Raw genomic sequence first — 22,441 nt, forward strand, 5'->3', positions numbered from 1 at the left:
GATGCACACCTGTGTGGGTCTCCGACTGGGGGCAGGAGGAAGGTGGGTGGGATGCACGTTTCCTTTCTCCCCCTCCTGTGACCTGCTGTAGAACTGCATCAGCACCGGGGCTAGGGGACAGTGCCCTCTGATGGTGCCGCACAGACCCCAGTGTGGGGAAGACTGTTCTCACAGTGCTGCACCAGTGGTTCTGATAGTTCTGAGAGGTCATCCGTGTCATTGTGCCAGCATTGAGAAAATCTTTTCTAAGGTCTGCTGACTGAACAAGTCTACCTCAGACTGAACGAGTCATCCACAGACCCAGACGCTTGCTGCAAATCTTGGCCAGGGGAGTTGTCCAACCTGTGCTGCTTTCCATCCGCTGATGAGACACTCCGTATTCTCCACTGGCCCAGATGAGCTGCCTGTAGTGTCCCCTGTATGCGTCTGGACATGCCGTCTATAGCACAGGCATCAGCAACTGAAGAGGCCCAGTCCTGATACATACATTCCAAGGTCAGACCACATAGTTGGTGAGTTTTCCTTGTGGCTGAGAGTCCAGCAATCCAGCTGGGGAGTTCCCTAAAAAGTCTGGGTGACGTCAGACTTCTGTGTGCATCAGCTGGAGCCGGGTCATGTTCTGCTGTCACCTGCACCAGCCAGCGCACGGACAAGTGGATGCAGCTGCCTGGCTGGTTCTGTCTCCAGCCTAGTCCAACGTAACCCATCACAAACCTAGCCTTTAGCACACCGGCAGGAACCGCAGCCTAGTTGCAACAAGCCCCAGTAGCCCTTGTAAGGTCCCCTGTAGTTCAGGTTCCTGTGTCTGCTAACATGTGCAGGAATCTAGTCCTGCTCAGTTTGACCCTACCCCACCCGCCCCCTTGGCTCTCAGGCTTACAGGGTAAGCTGTAGCCCAGCAGAAAAGCATCTACAGGTCTCCTATTAGGCTCCCAGTCCAGGTTCTTGGGCTTGCCTGAGCGTGCTGAGGTCCAGCCTGACATGACTTGTACCTGGTCCCAGTACTTGTCAGCAGATGCTGCGGGGAACCTAGCTGGCGGCACTCCTTTGGCTCCTGTGTGTGCCAGTGGATGTAATACCGTGGCCTAGCCCTGCCCTGCCCCAGAACCAGTTCCCATGTTGCCTGATAGATGTTGCTGCCCTACCCAGCCGGGCCTGCCCGCAGTCCCAGTTCTTTTTTTGTTTGTTTGTTTTTTGAAGATTTATTTTTATTTTTTTAATTGGAAAATTGGATATACAGAGAGGAAGGTCTTCCATCCTTTGATTCACTCCCCAAGCAACCCCAACAGCCAGAGCTGAGCCAATCCGATCCAAAGTCAGGAGCCAGGAACTTCTTTGCGGTCTCCCATGCAGGTGCAGGGTCCCAAGGCTTTGGCCTGACCTTGACTGCTTTCCCAGGCCACAAGCAGGGAGTTGGATGGGAAGCAGGGTCAGCAGGATTAGAACCGGCACCCATATGGGAACTCAGCGTGTGCAAGGCAAGGACTTTAGCTCCCCCAGTCCCAGTTCTCATGCTCACCAGTGGGAGCAGAGGCCTAGCAGGGAGTCCCTAAAATTCTCCTACCAACAGCCATGGATCTTGTGCATGCTGGTGGGTGCTGCAGCCCAGTCTGGCATGGCCTGCTTCATCTCAGCATTTGCCAGAGGAGGTTGTAGTCTGGCCAGCATGGTCAGCCTCCAGTCCCGGCCCTCACATGAACTAGTGGGTGTTACAGCCCAGCCTACGCCCCATCCTGCCTGTCACACCTGCCAGTGAGTGCTGTGGAGTGGCCCACCGGACCCACTTCCAGAGCCTGGCTCACATGCGAACAGAAACTGTAGGCCAGCTTGGCCGGGGCTGTCTCTAGCCTTGGCTCTCATGCTCACCAGTGGGAACTACAGCCTGTTGGAAGTTACTCAGGTTCTGCTTTCACACCAACTTGCAGCCCTAGATCTTGTGCATGCTGGTGGGTGCTCAGCCCCACCTGACATGGCCCACCTCTAGCCCTGGCATTCACCAGAGGGGACTGCAGCCTTGCCTGACCGGCCTACACTCATTCCAGCTCTCATTCGTGACTGCTAAAGCCCGGCCCAGCTTAGCCCTCCCCCCAGACCTGGCTCTTATGTGGACCAGTGGTATAAAAATTATCTGCAACTTGATTCTTTGCACTTGTAGTATTATTTCGAGTCATCCAAATTACGCTTGCTTCATTTATTTATAATAGTAGCAGTGTAATTTTTGAAATGGAGAGTGAGGATAGTATTCAGAAAAATGCCAATTTTTATTAATTTGACCTGTTACTTCTAGATAATAATCTTTTGACCTTGATAACCCCAAAAACCAGTATGTTGAGACCAAGTCCATCAACACTGACAGAGCGCTTGCTGTGTGTAAATAAGGCATGGTACTAGAGGCCCTGTGGTCGGGACGTAGTTTGCTCCGCCAAGGAGACTGGCCGTTCCAACTGGGAAAGCTAGGCAGACCAGCGTACTTCTCAGAAGTGCAGTGTGCCGTCATTGTCTGATTTCTCTACACACCTGCCCCTCACCCTGCTCCCCACTGTTTCCATAACAACCGACAAATATGACCCCCCTTCCTTTACTGTTGAAATTTACTATTTAGGGGCTCAGTGCGGTGGCCTACTGCCTAAAGTCCTCACCTTGAATGCACTGGGATCCCATATGGGTGCCGGTTCTAATCCTGGCAACCCCACTTCCCATCCAGCTCCCTGCCTGTGGACTGGAAAAGCAGTCAAGGACAGCCCAAGGCCTTGGGACTCTGCACCCACGTGGGAGACCTAGTAGAGCTCCTGACTCCTGGCGTTGGATTGGCTCAGCTCCGGCCGTTGTGGTCACTTGGGGAGTGAATCATCAGACGGAAGATCTTCTCTGTCTCTCCTCCTCTCTGTATATCTGCCTTTCCAATAAAAATAATAATAAAATAAATCTTTAAAAAATTTTTTTTTAAAAAGAAATTTAGTATTTTTGTTCATGAAAATAAGGTATCACCTTACTTCACTTTTCCATGGTCATGGTTAAGTAATTTTGTAGCAACTATCCTGCTACCAGCTAAGACAGAAGAATTTTCTTTATTTAAATGACATTGTTTCTCAGAATCTGCATAATTTTGAGTAATAAGATGCAGAGTTCATCATGATATAAATCGTACATTTACGGTGCCTTAGAGTTTAGGGTCATCTCTGCCCTGGGTATGTCCTCTCTATAATACTACATTTTTCACAAACCTAAAATAAAATTGTTCCAGTCATGTCTAAGGAAAATAAGAACAAGGGAAATTATATTTATTGGGAACATACATATGCATTTCAAAAGGAATGTTTTACTATATTTAAACCTCAATTGTAAAGTATAAGTAACACTTAATTTAGAAAAGAAAATACGATTAGGTTTTGAGAGGTTAAATAATGTTTTCAACATTGTATATACGTTAAGTTTAGATATTAAATCTAGAGTTGAGCTCAGTTCATTTTCTGCACCAAAGCAAGTAACCAATGATAATTAGCAGGTACAAAAAGGAGTATTAGACTCCAAATTCCGTGTTCTTTTCATTGTGTCCCTATTTAATAACGTAAGACTGTGCCACACAAAGTCAGAATTGGTTGAAAGACTCATCCTAAGAAAGCTGGGGACCCTACCCAGGTCCACAACGGACTATAACGGAGTAGATGTGCTTTAGCACAGCCAGCTGGGGCATTAAAAAAACAGACGAGTATCATTGAACAAATGTTGTACAGAATGTAGAGCTTAGGTGGTTAGGAGTATAAAGGAGAAATAGTTAAGGGAAATTAGTTCTTTAAATAGCAATGACTAAAATTCATCATGTAGAAGGTAGAGTGACAGAGAAAGAGGAAGAGACAGCTTTTATATGAGTATCTCCCCTCTGGATTCAGTTGGTGGACTCCTGGGTGCCCTGCTGTGTGTGTGGCTGTTAAAATGTTGCTGTGGACATTAGTGTCACTATTTCTGAAGTGTATACCTAGAGGTGAAATTGCCAAATTCTATAAATTCTGATAGGAGCAGTATGAAATCTATATAACTACACCTATTTTTAGTATTTTCTCCTATTTGCCGGTTGTCTTTTCATTTTCTTATGTCCTTTTAAACAGAAAATGTTTTTTATGGATAAAATCTTATTTTCATTTTTTTTCTTTGTATTTTGCTCACTTGGCTGCCATATGTAGGAAGTTATTCCAGTTTCATTATTTTTATATTCTGAAAGTTTTAAGAGGTTTAACTCTCAGACTTATGCATTTAGCTCATAGACTCATTTTGCATTAATTTTTGTAAATAGAGTGAATTAGGGGTCCGGTTTTAATCGATATGAATGCCCATTTTTAAAAGTTTAAAAAAATGTTTATCTGAAAGGCAAGGAGATCTTCCATCTGCTGCTTCATTCCTAAGATGGCTGCAACAACCACAGCAGAGCCAAGCTGAAACCAGGAGCCAGGAACTCCCTCCAGGTCTTCCACATGGTGGCAGGAATCCAGGCACTTGGGCCCCGATCCTCCCAGGTGCATTAGCAGGAAGCTGGATAGGAAGCAGAGTCAGGGCTGAAAATGGAATCTGATATGAGATGTTAGTGTTCCAAGCAACAGCTTGGCCCACTGTATCGTGCTGTCTGTCTTTGAATATGGGTTTCGTATCAACTTTGTGGAATTGTGATTCAGTTAATTCTTTCACATGTGGCTCACCAGTTATCCTGGTAACATTTGTTGAAAAGAACACACTATCTTTATTGAATTGTCTTGACACCTGTTCAAAAACTAAATTAATGATAAATGTGAAGTTTATTTCTGGCCTCTGAATTCCGTTTCTTGGTCTTTTTTTTTTTTTTTTTTTTTTTTTTTTTGCCATTATGCCCTTTTTCCAGCCAGTTTTTATTATTGTAGTTGTAGTAAGTTCCAATTCAAGAAATGTGAGGCCACCAAGAGCCTGTTCTTTTAGGAGTTTCCTTTGGCTACTTAGGAACGTTGGCATTGTAGTGTGAATTTTACGATTCATTAATGTCTGCAAAGCTAACTGGATATGAAGGGTAATTTTTTAAAGATTTATTATTGTTTTTTTAAATGAAAGGCAGATATACAGAGAGAATGAGATACAGAGAGGATGATCTTCTGTCCACTGTTCACTCCCCTAGTGGCCTCAGTGGCCAGAACTCAGCCAATCTGAAACCAGGAGCCAGAAACTTCTTCTGGGTCTTCCACACAGGTGCAGGGTCCCAAGGCTTTGGGCCGTCCTCCACTGCTTTCCCAGGCTACAAGCAGGGAACTGAATGGGAAATGGAACAGTTGAAATACAAAGTGGTGCCCAGATGTGATTCTGGTAGATGCAAGGTGAAGATTTTGGCCGTTAGAGTATCGCGCTGGGCCCATGAAGGGTAATTTTTACATTCATGCTAGCACAGTTATGCATGTCAAGGTTATGTCAGTAATTTCAGGCTTATCTTTTTGAGTTTTTGACTCTCACAAGTTGAAAAAACAGCCGTGAACTACAAAGTGGAAGCCTTATCCCCATGAAGGATTTGGGGTATGAAAATATCCCCCCCATTCTTACAGAGATATAGTTTCTGATGCAGTGAAAACTTGATGAAGCCGATTGAATCTTTTTTTACTTATAACATTTGATTTTAAAATATCCGTTGGTTATGACCCCTCTGTTACTGTGTATGAAGAAAAGTAGTTTTCCATGTCTTGTTACTGTAAATACCCAAGCAGGGCCTTGCTTGCCTTGTCTGGTATGCTTGCTCAGAAGCAGGCCTGGATGGCTAATAGAGGGCAAGTTTGCACATGGCTAGTGTAGGTCATGGGCATGAAGGCGCGCTTCAGGGTGCTGATGGTGCAAGGCATCCAAGGTGTCCTGACAGCTGTAGCCAAATATTAATTTCTTGTTTTCTTCTTCAAGTCTTTGGCTGTAATTTTTAGTTATTACTTGACATAATCTATAGTCTATTTTAAGTGGTTTTTTTTTTTTGCTGTATTATACAGTCTTTGTTATTAAATTGTAAGTGAACTCCTGAGTATCCTGCTTTGCAAAAGAAACACACAGTTCAAGTGGAACACCACTGTCAACATAAATTCACTTTTTTTTTAAGCTGTTGTTCTTTACTTCCTTAAGGTCGATCTTTGATTAATTTTTTGTGTAATAGATTTTGTAATCCAGACTACCTTAGAATAATAGGATAAGTTAATATCAAGACGCAGCGTGATTCCCTGTTGTCATTCACTGGTACCTAGTTAAAAAAGCAAGAGAGCCAGGATTCTTCGAAATTTGCTCTGTGTGTATCCTCTGTTGGAGCAGAAGAGGGGAATATTGCTGGCTTTGTTGTTTGGTCAGAACCGTGCAAAGATCACAAGGTCAATCTGTTCATTTATAATTTATAGTCAGATACTCAGATGTTACTGAGTTGAACTAGCCATTTAATGTTTTTCTGCATCTTGAGTGCTAATATTGGTCTTACTTACTGGCAGCTGTGAGAACTGCTAGGCACAAACAATCTGTGTTTTATGGCCCTCCTGTGTAGTGTTCCACAGAATTAAATTGAAGCCCTTCAATAATTTATGTTTTAGATAAATCCATGTAGTTACTTCTGGCATTTGTCACAGGGAAGTTTAACTCAAGGTCCTGTGTGAGTGTTGGTAAAGGTTCTCTAGTAATGCATCTTAGAGGAATTTGAAATACGTTGATTTCATGATGCCTGTGACACTATTTTGGTTCATCTTTGGTGTCTGAGGCTGTGTCGTGCACATGGGGTGTTATGCCCAGTGGCTGAGGAAGGGCACGGAAGCGGTGTGTGGAGGGGTTCCTGCTGTCGGGGTGCTGCTGGCTTCTGCTGCTGGGCCTGGACGGCCAGTGTAACCGGGGGTTCTACTCCAACAACACATGTCGTCACACATACATGTTTTACATATTTTTAATGTAAGTTTCACACTGCAAGTAAAGTGTTAATTAGTTTGACCATTAAATTATGAAGCACATTTTATAGCAAAGTCTTTGGTTGTGAAAAGGAAATCTAAGGATTATAGTAATTCATCATGTTTGCTTTTGTTTGTAGAGTGGAAAAGATAGAATTGAATAAAAGGCTCTCATTTCTTCCTTATATTGCTTTATCCAAGGCTGCCCTTAATTATGCGGTGATGGGGTTTCTTGGTTTGTTTCTGGGTTTTCCGTTGGTGTTTGCTAAAAGTGAGAGTAAGAATTGGGAGCATAGAAATTAGAGGATGTTTAAAAACAAAAATGAAAAAAAAAAACTGATCTGTAGAAAGGTTTGTTGCTGTGATGAGGCTTGGGAAATATTCTTTGGATACCACTAATATCTTAAAAAGTACAGAATGCGGTCTTTGCATCAAATCATACATGCAAAAGAGTCTTCATTATTACTTGGACATTGTGCGCCACCTTCTGCTGTCGTTGTTCAAATATTGTGTCCTGGTGTCCTGGCGGTTCTGAGAGCAGCTGTGTGGGACCTCCTTCGGTACTGACTAGTGTGCACATCTGTTACCGAATTTGCATTTTTCTTTATGTGCTACTTAAAAAGTAAGTGGCAATCATACTGACTCCTGAAGGATGCATGTTATGTAAAGAAAATTATTATATCCAGGCCATCCTTTTCTTCAGAGTTTTAAATTTAGAAACAGGTCCAACATAATTCATTGTCTCCAGAATTGAGACATGTACTATATTACACCTGGGCTCACCTAACAACATTTTTGAATTGATGTGACATGAAAATCTTTCAAAATCAAGACGTAGTGACAACACATCAGTTGAAACTCAACAACAACAACTTCTATTAAATTACTGAAGAAGTCATCTCACGGAGAGTAATTGCTAAAAGAAATTAAGTTTTGATTTACATCTGTATTATGTTAGAAAAAGTTAAAATGTAATAAGTTGGGAATACTAGACAAAAATCAAGGTATTAGATCAGCCATTTGTAAATAGCATACAACACAAAAACAAAAAAAAAATTTTTTTTTCTCTCTCTCCATGCCTCATAGCTCCCTTTAGGCCCCCTGAAATTTCTAAAAACGTTTTTATGAATGTCAGTGTTCTTTAGAACAATTTGGGGAAAACTGAGCTGAAATAGTAATAGTGTCCTGAGACTACTGTTTCGAAGTAGGATGGATTCTTTCTCTAGTCACTGGTAAGGATTGGGGCCTTCATGCCTTTTGAATTTTGCTAGCGTAGAAAGAAGTTCCACAATGTATAGAAGCACATTACTCCTCAGCATCTGCTTTAGAATTCTTCAGAGATAATCCATTTTCCGGATCTTTCTTCCAAGCCTAAAAAATTCAAGAGTGTCCTTGTTAGACTTGACATAAAGAGCCTGTAGCAAATCCCTAATCAAATGAAAGCGGCTTCGAATGATTCACAGGATTACGTCTAATGTCTTTATCTCTCTAGCCTTCGAACCTCTGATCGTGAGTCCAGTGGAAATTTAGCCTTTCTGGACTCCTTCCCTTGGTGAGTCATAGTCCCTGGAATCAATAAAGGCTGCCTGCCTTTACAGCTCCGCCTAGTTCATGAGAACGGTGGGAGCCAAAGGGAGCTAATGAGAGTCACTAAAATATTAAAGCAGTTGAATTGTTACTTGTAGATTTGTATGAAATATGTGAACTTCCCCCGTGATTTGATTAATATGTTCTTTTGCATATTAAGGATTCCTTTTAAATAGCGCCTTCCTGGTAGGACAGATGGCTGCCATGAGGAGGCTGCTTGCCATAGTACACTTGCTGAGTTACTGTGAAAGCTTCATTGCAACTAGTTGAACCCTCCATGCATGAGGTCACTGGCGAACTTAGTTGTTTGTGTTTATGAAGCACTGCCTGGATTATATTTATTTATGAGAGGTCAAAGTTGTTCGAAGTCATTGAATCTGAAAAGTAGAAATCTGTTCAGCAGAGTTCATTCATCCTATGTTCTAATAATGAAATAAAGCCAGTACATTCAGACCTATAGCTATACGCTTCTATTTATTCATTTGTTTCAAATATCGAGAGAAACTAGATCTTTAAAATGGTTGATTTCATTATGCAGGCATCTCTATGTGAGCAGTGGTAGTAACTCCATGTTTTAATTTCCCTGTATTTGTGTCTCTTACTAGCCTCAGGGTGGCTTCGGGATTGGGGGCAGATATGAGGGGATGCATTTCATTTTTACATTGTGGTATGGTGCCATGGTCCATCCCCATCTTCTGTAGGAAGAACCATGGCTGTCCAAGGACTCGGCCAGTCAGTGGAGCTTTCTCTTAGGATTGGTACTGGCAAGACACAGCAGTTAACCCTGAGTTACTGCCACATTGCTCATTGCTGACAAGTGGTGATGAAACAACTTAAGGCTGTCAGACTGCAAGCTGGCTACATCATCATGCTTTACAGTGTGTTGTATTGAGTTTTGTCAGCTTAATGGCATTACACCCTGTTGCCATACGTGTGGTTTAGTTACATGGAAAACACCATAAAAATATACCTTCTGCATAAGAACATTTCCAACAGAGAAATAAAGATTATTTTCAGGTGAACTCCACAGTGAAGTGTGTGAATTGAGGTCATGCTTGCTTGGGTCTCATCTGCCTCAGCCCTGAGAAGCCCAGCTCCAGGCTAAGCAAGTGGGATCCTGAACTGGAGAGTGAGGCCTGAAAGTGCTGACTGTCGCAGCCCACTGGGGGCAGCAGCCATGGGCAGCCTCCTTCCTGGGGTAGGCTCCTTCCTTTCCTCTGTGCCTGCCACTTAGGTGCCAAGCCACCACAGCTCTGCTGCAAGATTCCCCTCGTGGATGTCTGCTCTGTGTTCGCTGGAACATCCTGTTTGGTTATCTGCGGTGCTGCTTATTATTGCGAGTTTTATTGTGTACCTTACAGTGTAAGAAGCATACTTTCATTTCATTCTCAGATCCACTCCAGTAGGGAGAGAATATTAATATATCCCTTATAGAAATGAAAAACCAAAAATCGAGGCTCACAGAGTTGAGGTAACTAAATGGCATGTAATTTTTTCATTTGTGGGTTGAGATGTGAGTTGTCACAGTTGGTCCTTGACATAGTACCCAGCGAAGAGGCTAGATCGGTTTAGATGTACTGCCCAGGCATTAGGTCGGAGGGAAATGGGTAGGAAAAGTTGAAAGCTTGCAGAGGTCTGCCAAGTTCAAAGCTTTGAATTTCAAAAGAAGAAAGAAAAGGCTCTTAGGCAAATCCTCTGGAGGGCTAGGCACTTGGTGCCTGAGGACTGAAGCCACGAAGACCACATTTTTTATAGTCTTTTTTTTTCTTTTATTTTTTTCTGTTTTTATATATAAATCTTGATTTTTTTTGAATATTTATTTTTATTTTTTGGAAACAGACAAAATGGAGGTCTTCTGTTCTCTGGTTCACTTTCCAAATGCTGCATCAACCACGGCTGAGGCATGTGAAGCCAGGTGCTAGGAACTCAGGCGAGGCCTCCTTTGTGGTGGCAGGGGCTCAGGTCTTGATGCCATTGCCAGGAGCGCCTGTCAGACCTCGCCTTAGGCAGCGGGGACACAAGCAACATGGGCCATGTCCCACTGCTCTCCCAGGTGCCTTGGGAAGCTAAGTCGGGAGCAGAACAGTCAGGTTATTTAAAATAGAAATTCTTTCACTTCCTTCATTTAGCGTTCTTCATTCTTGTTAACTCACAGGAAGAGCTACCCTTATTTCACTCCTCAACTGTTTCAAACAAAATTGTACGCTAGGATACATGTTTGTCTGTGGCCTGTCTGACCTCAGCCCTCTTTTCTCTGATCCTGGCTAACACCTGGTTGGCTTGCAGGGTTCACCAAGCCAGTCACTTTCATAAGTGACTTTTTGGGAAGATTCTATTCCTTAGAAGAGTTCTTGGTTCATAGCAAAAAGAACCCAAGTTACAAACATTTCTGCTATACCCTCTGTGCCCCACACACCCATAGCCACCTTCAGTATCAGTACCCCCTACCAGAGTGGTATATTTGTTAAAACTGGTTAACCCACATTGACACATCATTATCCCCTGACGTCCCGTAATGGACTTTTTCATCATCCTCCATATTTCTGCCTGTATAGTTTGTGATTTTCTTTGTTATATCCCTTAGTACCCAAGAGCTTTAAATTCCACTTACTGATGGCGACCCTTAGGTCTTTGTCATTAGTTGTTTGTGTCAGCTTATGAAAGCTTGATGGACTGGACCCAGCACGGTGGCGCAGTGGTTAAGGTCCTCGCTTTGCATGCCTGGGATCCCATATGGGTGCCGGTTCTATCCCGGCAGCCCCGCTTCCCTTCCAGCTCCCTGCCTGTGGCCCGGGAAAGCAGTCGAGGACGGCCCAAAGGCTTTGGGACCCTGCACCCGCGTGGGAGACCTGGAAGAGGCTCCTGGCTTTGGATCGGCATAGTATCGGCCGTTGCGCTCACTTAGGGAGTGAATCATTGGACGGAAGATCTTCCTCTCTGTCTCTCCTCTCTGTATATCTGCCTTTCCAATAAAAAAAAAAAAAAATCTTAAAAAAAAAAAGCTTGATGGACTTATTGGATACCCAGTAAATCCTTTACACTTGTGCTGTGTCCATTCTTTTTAAAGGTCTTTTTGAAATTTATTTGAAAAGTGGAATATGGAGAGAAGAAGAGAAGCAGTGAGCAGACTTCCATCTTCCCAAATGAACACATCAGTCAGGGCTAGACCAGGCTGAAGCCAGGTGCTTCCTCTGCCTCTCCCACCGAGGTGTATGGGCCCCAACACTCGGGTCATGTTGCAGTGCTTGCCCAGGTGCATTGGCAGGGAGCTGGATGAGAAACGGAGGAGCCAGATCTGGAGCCAATGAGCATTCAGTATATAGCAGATGGAGGTTTGACCCCCGTGCCACAGCTGCCAGCCCCATGAGATCATTCTTACTGCGTGCTCTGTGAGTGGGTCTCATCCATTCATTCCCTCAGGCTTAGCTGCCTTATTCTGAGTTAGTCTCCACTTCCTGCTAGTTGGCCCTTCCTTCCCTCTGCAGTAGAGTACTCTAAAGTTACCTCCTGACCACGCCTGAGTCATGTCCCTGTTTCTGGTGCCACGGTCTCACCCATACCATCGTTATGACTCGGGCTCGTCCCGTTGACCCCTGCTGCACAGTGCAGGTTCCTTCCAGCCCATCCTTCACAAGCTGCTCACCCACGCTGCACCCTCTGAAACATCTTAGAACCTTCTGTGACACCTCATCTGCTCTGAGCTCCAGTGGGGAATATTTACGGCATCCCATGACCTTACCCCTGCCCATCGCTCTGGCATGCATTTGATGCCATGTTTATCCTCCAGACCTGGTGTTCTGATGACTCTGAATTGCCTGTGATTCTCCGTCATGTCACTTGCTTGCTCTTAATCCACCCCCCTCCTCCTCGCAGGCTTTGTTTTCCCTGGCTACTCTTCTGCCTCCTCAGCCAGAAGCTCCTCTGTGTGCTCTCAGGGGGGTACCTGGGTTCATCCTTGCCCTTTCTGCACAGATGTGCTCTGTCTCCTGAGTACTGTGTCCGTCAGCCTGAAGGACTTCACCCAGGCATCTCATTGTCCCAGATGTGGCTATGGTCAGTCAGTATTTCTTGAACGTGGCTAAGTATAGGCAGAGATGAGTCCAGTACGCAGAAGTGTGGATCTTTTTTTTTAAAGATTTATTTATTTATTTATTGGAAAGTCAGATATACAGAGAGGAGGAGAGACAGAGAGGAAGATCTTCCGTCCAATGATTCACTCTCCACGTGAGCGCAACGGCCGATGCTATGCCATTCCGAAGCCAGGAGCCAGGAACTTCTTCTGGGTCTCCTACACAGGTGCAGGTCCCAAGGCTTTGGGCTGTCCTCGACTGCTTTCCCAGGCCACAAGTAGGGAGCTGGAAGGGAAGTGGAGCTGCCGGGATTAGAACCGGCGCCCATAGGGATCCCTGCACGTTCAAGGTGAGGACTTTAGCTACTAGGCCACGCCACCATGCCCAGAAGTGTGGATCTTGAGGAGTTTTTTGTACAAGCTGGCAGTTGACCACCTGGAATTGCCAACTGAAAGAAAAGGTGAGGCACATAGTCCTTTCGTTGGTATGTAGCATCCTTTTCCATACGAAAGTGTAACTTTCTAGAAAGCAGATTCCTTGCATGATTCACCCTGGAGTTTATTCCTCACAGCTGAATCCGGTGTCCCAGACAAACTGAGTGTTCAGTACTCCTGTGTGTTTGCACTCAGCAGCAACATAGAAGTTAAGTAGAAGAGACCTATTGAACTGTTCACCCTTGGATTCCCAAGCTTAGCAACTCCTGGCTGCAGGGGGCCCACTTACCTCTTTAATTCTCAGAAAGAATGAATGTCCCAGATGATAAACTGAGCCTGAGCTTTTCATCTGTTTTATTTAGCATAGTTGAATGCCATTCCAGTCCTCGCATGCTTTCCAGTCCTACCTGGTCTCTGAAACCAAAATTATTTCAAAAGGAAGTCTTTAAAATGCATTTTAATTTGTTAGTGTTTAATACTAGTGCATTTGTATTTTTATTTTTTCCTCCAGAGAACCTGCTGCCAGGGATTTCCCTCGAACCCTTTGGGAAATTAGGTTTGTTTCAGCATATAAGGATGAAGCTTTCAGTTATTGTAGTTATTATTAATTCATCGCAGATAATTTAAGGAAAGCATTAATTAAATGCTGTCAAATGCGGTATGCACATTACTTGATTTGTGTGACAAATTCTTTTTACTGTTCATGTGAGCATGATAAGCTATCATTGAACCTCTCTTTAAAATCAAAAGAAAAAAAATCTCAAAGTACTTCTCATAGCTCAACAAGCCTTGTTATTTCAAAGAATAAAAGTAAGGTAGCCAGTTGCAGTCCATGCTCACCTTTGTTTGTTGGAGAAATAGATCCATTTTGCTTCTAAAACTAGAAAGCATATACATTACCATTAGCTGTTTCTCTGAAGTCTTGTTGTGTTGCACTTGATGGCCTGTCTCCAGGAGATGGATACAGGTGTGCCTACACGGTATTGAAAATATCTGTCAGCTTGTGTGTAATGGCACTGTGGTTTGGTGGCACTTGCAGGAGTGATTGATGGGTACGGCTGTGTCGTGTTACAGTAATAGAAGTGAGAGATGGGAAAGACCCATCAGAGCATCCTGTGCCAGTGTGGGGATTGTTTCTTTAGGAATAATTATTTGCTTTAACGGTATTGAGAAGCAGATTCTCAGACAGAGGGTAACGAAGCTTTGCTTTGGTATTTTATCCCTTCTGATGTAATAGTGTCCTGTGCATTTTATTATTAGCATGAAAAAGATAGCGATTGTGAATACTGGCTGAAGGTTCCTTCTTGTTTCACAAACTAGGCAGCTCTATTCTGCGTATTTGATTTAATGACATTTACATATGAAATAGTGTGACTGTTTTTTATTAGAAACATAGCTTGCTTCACAACTAGATGATGACGTCCTCCCGAAACTGTTTTGTGTTCCCAAGCGAGTTGTTAATTATTTAGAATTAGGAGTACATGGTGGTGAAGTTGTCACCCCGTGCAGCCAAGCCTGTGGCTCTCAGGCCCAGCTGCTTGCCTCCTGGGGTGACAGCTCATCTGTGGCGTCCTCCTTCACCCCTGGCATCAGCCACTGATGGGGCGGAAACAACAGTGCTTGTGGAAGATTGAACCAGTGCACAGTAAATGCCCGACTGGTACAGGACTACTGCAGACTGTGTCCAGGCTAAGTTAGAGGACACGTACCTTCAAGACCGTCACGTATCTTCCTTTAGAACCGATCATTTGAAATGCTTATACGAAGTGGGAGTTTTTTAGGCATTTCCTCCATTTGAGTCATAGCACTTTGAAACTTCATGGGGAAAAAGCTCTTCATAGCTGTTTGAAGAAAAACCAAAAGCAGGCGGCAGAAGTGGAAAGGAACGGGGTGGGTGACTTTGAGCCTGTCCTCTGCCCGGGTCACCACTGTGGGCCCTGGAGCATTTGCTCTTGGACGGCTCCTTCCCCTTTGTCACCACATGCATTTAGTGCTGCCTTTGATGCCATGAAATAAAATTTTTAAACAGGCTTATTTAAGCCCACGGATTACTTTCCTGTTAATATGTGAAATATGCCTTCTTAAAATACAAATATATATATATATATATATATAATATATATATATATATATATATATATATCCGATTGGTTATTTCCTGAAAGCCAGCTGGATGTTATTAAAATTTGAAGAACATTTCTATTGAAGTCATGATTGTCATGGGTGATACACGTGAGAGATCACCCCGTGGCCGGCCTGTCAGGCTTTCATGAGCCTTCAGAAATTAAGGGGAATGAGGGAGTCTGTTTTCTTGTAAGCTGTCATACTCTTCTGTTCAGAGTGTCAACCTGCCTCATGCCCAGAGAAATGTTATAAACATTCATTTTCTCTAGTTGATTTTTATTCTTACGTAATTTATGGCTCGTTTTGTAACTTTCCTTTTTTTCCCCCTCTAATTCTTTTGTACCGTAAAACATGCTTGAACAATAGGTGAATCTGAAAGACCTTCATCATATTATTTCTTTTGACTTTTAAAAATGAACCTATCTCTCCAACTTAGAAAAGCTTAGAGGAAGCTGCAGTAAGCTTACGGTGTAGCATAAAAAGCCGAGTCTATATATAGTTTAATTAACCTTTTCAAGGAATGGTGATCTTTGCTAAGCTATAGAAATTCTGGAAGACAATGGAGAGGAGGAAGACAGGCTTTGAAAAATCAGTTACCTCTGTTAGAAAGTGCCAATCAATTTAAGAACTGTTTATGTTATACAGTTACATATGAACGTCAATATTCTAGACATGGTGTCTCAATCACACATCTTCTAGTAAGGGCTAGAAAGCCTGTCCCTAATAACTCCAGTGTAAAGCAGTAAGTCTTGTTTGGGGGGGAGGGGAAGTGCTGATGATTTACAAGAGGAAGAGTTAACTTCCAGTTTAAGAGGAAGTTTGAATAGATGTTAAGCCGAACTGTTCTTTGAGCAGGGTATTGAAAGGGTAGGCCAGCGTCAGGGCTGTCTGTGGAGGGAAGGTTTGTCCATTGGATAGGTCACAGTGTGGAAGCACAGGTAGGTGTCGTAGAAGAGAGAACTGTTGAGTTGGCTATCACGTGACGTGCATCGAAGGCATTCTGCTCGCTTAAGCTAAGTATCCAGTGCGAGATAGCCTGCCTTTGAGTTCAAGGAGTTCGTACTGTATTGAGAATGGAGCAAAAAGCCACTGAAAGCTTTCCGGTGGAGGAGGGACCCACCACCCTTGTACTTGAGCAGAAACTGGAGGTGAACTAGCAGCAGGGTGGCAGTTAGGTTATTGTAGTAATCTAGTGAGACTGGTTGGGGGGCTGAGGAAAAGTAGCTGGGTAGTGATTAAGAGGTAGCGAGTGTGTAAGGACCTGCTGGATCCATCCCGAGCACTTGGCGGTTAATTACCGTGGGGGTGACGAAGGGGAGGCCGTGAATTACTGGCCCATTAGCTCCTAGTACTGTGCTATTGTATATGGAGCTTTAGAATTCATAAAACACTGTTATCTGAGCTTTTGTGCCTGTAAGTTAAACAGGGTTATAGTGGAATGATCCTTGTTGCGGATGAGGAAATAAAGAACATAGGGGTTTTTCAGTGTGACTACAGAAAGTAAGTACAGATCTGGACCTGGAACTGCAGCCTTCCAGTTTCTTGGCTGGTGTCTCCTTTCCAAAATACTCTTCCTTGGGTTGGCCTTTTGTTAACTATTAAGATGTCCACCTAGTTTGGATGTTTCCCTGCTTCTCCTGACCCCAGCTTCCTGCTAATGTGGACTGTGGGAGGTAACAGGGACAGCTTCGTTGAGCTCTACCATGAAGGTGGGAAACCTAGATGGGGGTTCCCAGCTCTCAGCCGTGGCCCCTAGGCTGAACCATTACAGATAATTGGGAAGCGGACCCATAAGTGGGTCCCTTTGTCTCAGTCTCACTCTCAACGTCTCTTCAAGAAGTCAATGAATTTTTTTTTTTAAATAGGTAAGATGACTATCCTTCAGAACCTGGCATCCAGTCCTGGTGTCAGCCACCAAGCTGATGAACGTGGGAAAGTTGCTCTCCATTCTTCAAGCTGCAGTTTCTCAAGATGCCCTTACCTGTTCTATTTTGCAGCCATGTTTTCAGGATAAAATGTCATTTAAAATGTTCACCATCTCTTTACTGTTCAAATACTAATGAATACAGCACTGTGCTGGGTACTAGGTACAGAAAATGTTTAAAACTCAGTTCATGCATGAACAGTGTTTCACAAATGATAGAAGAGAAACCTGTGTAATGGTGATTGTAAGGCTGTTGAAGAAGAGAGAGCTAGAGACTGTGGGAGGTGCTCCAGTAAGGCCTACTTACCTGGCCGCAGAAAGGAAGGAACAATTAGTTACATTAAGGAAAGCTTCAAGCGAGATGTGAGCCTAGACTTGAAGCATAATTAGTGGATTAATGGCAATAAAATAGAAGGCAGAGGGTGAAGATCATGCCACAGCAGCATAGTAACAACAACTCTTCTTTATTAAAACAGTTCTAATTTTGACCACATCAAGACAGAAATTTTCATTTTATGGGTGAGAAAACAGGTTCAAAGAGGTTGTGATTGGTCATCAGAACGCGTGTGATGAGCCTGGAAGCAGGCTGCATTCCGCCTGAGCAGCGGGCAGAGCTCCTCCATCCAGTAGCCTGAGTGTTCCCGAGAAGTGGTGTACAGGACCGAGCTGCAGGTAGCGCAGTAAGTGCACATAAGTGACAGGTAGATAAAGCCACAACTGGGAAAGAATCCACGTTTTGGAGATTTATCCAAGATAGTAAAAACAAGCATAACAAAGGCGAGGAGAATGTTTTAACTGCACAACTTACAAGTATTGTCAGTGAAATATGCCCAATCAAAGATGCTTCCTTTTGTGGGCCCAGATTTTTTTTTAATTGATCAACCATTTTAAATGTTTTTTAAAAGGCATAACACGAGTTTTATGGAAACTCTGAGAAGATGGATGGATGGGCATGATACCCAAGACATTTATAAAGTCAACCTGCTTCTGTTGCTGCTGTATGATAGACTGTTATACAACATCAGACAGTGGGGCCCAACAATATGTAAATATGTATTAACCAATACAACATCATCAAGTGAGACTTAGCCCAGAAATGCAAGATTAGTTTCATATTTGAAAAGCCATACGATTGTTTCAATAGGTGCAGAATAGAAGTTGCTGGAACTTGGCACCCATTCACAATCCAGAATTGTTACCAAGCTAGCACTAGAAGGGAATTTCTCAGCCTGCCAGAGGGTAGCTGCAATAAAACCCTGGCTGAAATTGTACTGGAATATAAAATACCGTGTATATCCCACAAGGACTGGAGGAGAATAAAGGCACCTGCCCCCTGTACTGTTTGTAGCAGTATACTCAGAAGTTAAATATGAAATCTGAAAGGAAGAAGTAAAACTGTGCCTATCTGTAGTTGTCATATTTGCTTATGTAGGAAAAAATTGGGTGATTCCGGAAACAATTGCTAAAATGAATAAGGGTATTTAGCTAGCTCAAGTCCCGGCTCCTTTGCTTCCTGCTGATGTACACAGGAGATGGCCAAATGTTTGGGCCCCTCCTTGGCTTCTCTGATTCCTGACTCATGCAGGCATTTGGGGAGTGACACAGCACATGGAAAATATTATTCTGTTCCACTATCTCTCTGCCTTTCAAGTGAAATGAAAATAATTTTTTAAAAAGGTTTATTTTTTTTTAAAGATTTATTTTTATTATTATTTTTTTTTATTGGAAGGGCAGATATACAGAGAGGAGAGACAGAGAGGAAGATCTTCCGTCCAATGATTCACTCCCCAAGTGAGCGCAACGGCCGATGCTATGCCGATCCAAAGACAGGAGCCTCTTCTGGGTCTCCCGCGCAGGTGCAGGGTCCCAAGGCTTTGGGCCGTCCTTGACTGCTTTCCCGGGCCACAGGCAGGGAGCTGGATGGGAAGCGGGGCTGCCGGGATAGAACCGGCACCCATATGGGATCCCGGGCGTGCAAGGCGAGGACTTTAACCACTTGCGCCACCGCGCTGGGCCCCAAAAAGGTTTATTTTTTACTTGAAAGACGGTTACAGAGACGTCTTCCATCTGATTCACTCCCCAGGTGGCCGCAGTGGTCACAGTTGGGGTGGATGGAAGGCAGGAGCCTGAAGCTTCTTCCAGCCTGCCACGTGGATGCAGCAGCCCAAGGACTTTGGCCATCCAACACTGCTTTCCCAGGCACACAGGGTCCCATAACGGTTACAGGTGGAAACCTAGCACTATGCCGCTGAAAATAAATTTAAAAAAATATTTTGGCGGGGGACCGACATGATGGCCTAGAGGCTAAAGTCCTCGCTTTGAACACGCCAGGATCCCATATGGGCACTGGTTCTAATCCCGGCAGCTGTGCTTCCCATCCAGTTCCCTGCTTGTGGCCTGGGAAAGCAGTCGAGGACGGCCCAAAGCCTTGGGACCCTATACCCACATGGGAGACCTGAAGGAGGCTCCTGGCTCCTGGCTTCAGATTGGCTCAGCTCTGGCCATTGCAGCCACTTGGGAAGTGAACAATCGGACAGATCTTCCTCTCTGTCTCTCCTCTTCTCTGTATATCTGCCTTTCCAACAAAATAAATGAATATTTTTAAAGAAAAAAAATTAGATGTCTTAGTATACAGAACATATAGTAACTCTATAGAAAAAATCATAAGTACTTACATCACTACAAAGATGAATAGGCAAAATGGAAAAGGAAAATATTTGCCAAATGTTATGTGACAAAGTAGTTATGTTTGAGTACATAAAAAATACACATACAACCATGTTGAAAATCAGCAAACAATTGTAGGAATGTTCCACATAGGAAAGTTTGCACATGACCAGTAAGCACATTAAAGGTGATTATTATTTGTCATTAGAGAAATACCAGTTAAAACTAGACTAAGATACTTTTTAGTACAAGGCATTAGAAAGGATAAAGTTAAAAAGTCCAAATATAGGTAGAAAGAGCCATGGAAATTTACAGACTTTTTTGAGATTTTAAAGTGATACTCCTGTATGGGAAAGCAATCTGGGGGCTTTTTGGATAACCAAAAATATGCCTTTTGTATCACTCATCAGCTCTGTTAAAAGAAATGAAAATACTGGCTTTCCCACTCCACACCAACTCCCTGCTGCTACACCCGGAGGAGCAGCGAAGATGGCTCCAGTGCTTGTTCATGTCAGATGATAGAATTACTGCTAGTGAGAAGTCTTTACAAAAATTGTTCTGTATCTGTGTTGTAGAGTAATATAGCACTTACATTCTACTTCTATTCCTTGAAAGAACTGTTAAGGAAAAAGCAGGTTGCTGAAAAATAACAGTATCTTAAAAAGCTAAATATTTATGTGCGTGTATAACTAAGCCCTTAGTTTGGGAAGGAGACATACATTTGTTTACGTCTCAGAAGCAGTTTGAAATTAGGAGTTTATGATCAAGGAAAGTTTTAATTGTGTCTGAATTTCTGGTATTCAAGGCAAAAATACACTCACATGTTAAAAATTAATGAAAGTCAAGATGCTTCTTAAAGAGGGACTTGTATACATGAGGATAAAAAGTTTAACAGTATTAGTAACCAAAATGAAGAGAAATGATAAATGTCATTTTAGCCCATCAGATTGCAAAAATAACAAGAAAACATGCAGTGTGAGAGAGCTGGAGTCACAGACTTTCCTACACGGCCCCAGTAAGAATATAAAAGGACCGAGCCTTTCTGAAAGGCACTTTTACAGCCTATATATCAAAGCCTCATGAAAGATGCTAGTTTGAAAAAAGAGACAAAAGAGAAAGGAAGAAAGAGACAGAACTCCCATCTGGCCCACAGGAGCTGGAGGAGGGCCGAGACCAGAACCAGGAGCGCGGAGTGCGGTCTCCATCTCATGTCCATGGCAAGAAGCCACACGCTTGAATCAGCACCTCCACTCCTCCCAGCTTCGGCCTCAGTGAGACCCAGAGGAACACGAGCCTGGGATCTGGCCTAGGTACTCCAACGTGGAACGGGGCACTCTCACCTGCTAGGGTCAGTGCCTGCCGCAAGGCGTGTGGACAGGGAAATGAGTCAGAGGTAATTATAGTGGTGGAAAATTTTAGAATTAAAGAAGTTATGGCATTGTAATAAGTAGAGTAATATTTATTAAAAATGGTGAAAAATGGGATAGGTGTTTGGCCTAGCAGTCCAAAACACCAGTTGAGGTGGCCACATCCGGTGTGAGGAATGCCTGCATTCAAGTCTCGATGCTTGCGCCCGGTCACAGCTTCCTGCCTAGGTGATGCTGAGAGACCGCAGTATGGGTTCCAGTAATGAGATTCCTGCCACTCAGTGGGAGAGCAGAGCTGAGTTCTCAGCTGTCGGCTTCATTCTGGCAGCACTGGGCATTGCCGGCCTTTAGTGAGGGAACCAGTGGCTGGGAGCCTGCTCTCTGTCTCTCTTCAGTTAGCAAAAAACAGAGTAAAAAACATGTTTTTAAAATAACTACAGTGGGCAGTGGGCATAACACTTAAGGTCAGGACTCCCACATCTCATATCCAAGTACCTGGATTGATTCCGGGTTACTCCAAGTATGTTACAGCTTCCTTTTTCTTCTTATTTTTCTCCTTTTTTTTTTTTAAGTTTATTTATTTGAAAGGCAGAGTTACAGAGAGGGCAATAAAGATTCACTGATTAGGGCCCGGCGCGGTGGCGCAAGTGGTTAAAGGTCCTCGCCTAGCACGCCCGGGATCCCATATGGGCGCCGGTTCTAATCCCGGCAGCCCTGCTTCCCTTCCAGCTCCCTGCCTGTGGCCTGGGAAAGCAGTCGAGGACAGCCCAAAGCTTTGGGAACCTGTACCCTGTGGGAGACCAGGAAGAGGCTCCTGGCTTCGGATCGGCATAGTATCGGCCCGTTGCGCTCACTTGGGGAGTGAATCATCGGACGGAAGATCTTCCTCTCTGTCTCTCCTCTCTGTGTATCCGCCTTTCCAATGAAAAAATAATAAAAATAAATCTTTAAAAAAAAAAAAAAAGATTCACTGATTAGCTCTCCAAGTGGCCACAGCTGCTGGGGCTTGGGCAGGATGAAGCCCGGAACAGGGACCCAAGCACCGGGCTGTCTTCTGCGGTTCCCCAAGCGTATTAACAAGGAGCTGGTTTGGAAGTGGAGCAGCCAGAACCCTAAACTGGCACCCATTGGGATGCCAGCATTGCAGGCAGCAGTTTATCCAGTTAATGACTGCCCTACAGCTTCTGTCTAATATATAGCAGATGATGGTGGCTCAAGCAGCGGCTTCCCTTCCCACCACTTGGGAGTTTGAATCTTGGACTCCTAGCTTCAGCCTGCCCCAGGCCTGGTTGTTGGAAGGTTTGGGAGAGTCAACCAGTAGATGGGGAACAAACTCTGTCTTCAAATGAAATGAAAG

General features: G+C 43.8%; 1 protein-coding gene across 4 annotated transcripts in view; it reads left to right on the forward strand.

Moving 5' to 3' along the window:
- PARG (poly(ADP-ribose) glycohydrolase) overlaps positions 1–22,441 on the forward strand; it is a 114,506-nt gene that overhangs the window by 17,728 nt on the left and 74,337 nt on the right. The window lies entirely within an intron of this gene.

Source organism: Ochotona curzoniae, unplaced genomic scaffold (genome assembly GCF_017591425.1).
Source record: "Ochotona curzoniae isolate NIBS_2020 unplaced genomic scaffold, NIBS_Ocur_1.0 scaffold_4763, whole genome shotgun sequence".
Taxonomy (NCBI): Eukaryota; Metazoa; Chordata; class Mammalia; order Lagomorpha; family Ochotonidae; genus Ochotona; species Ochotona curzoniae.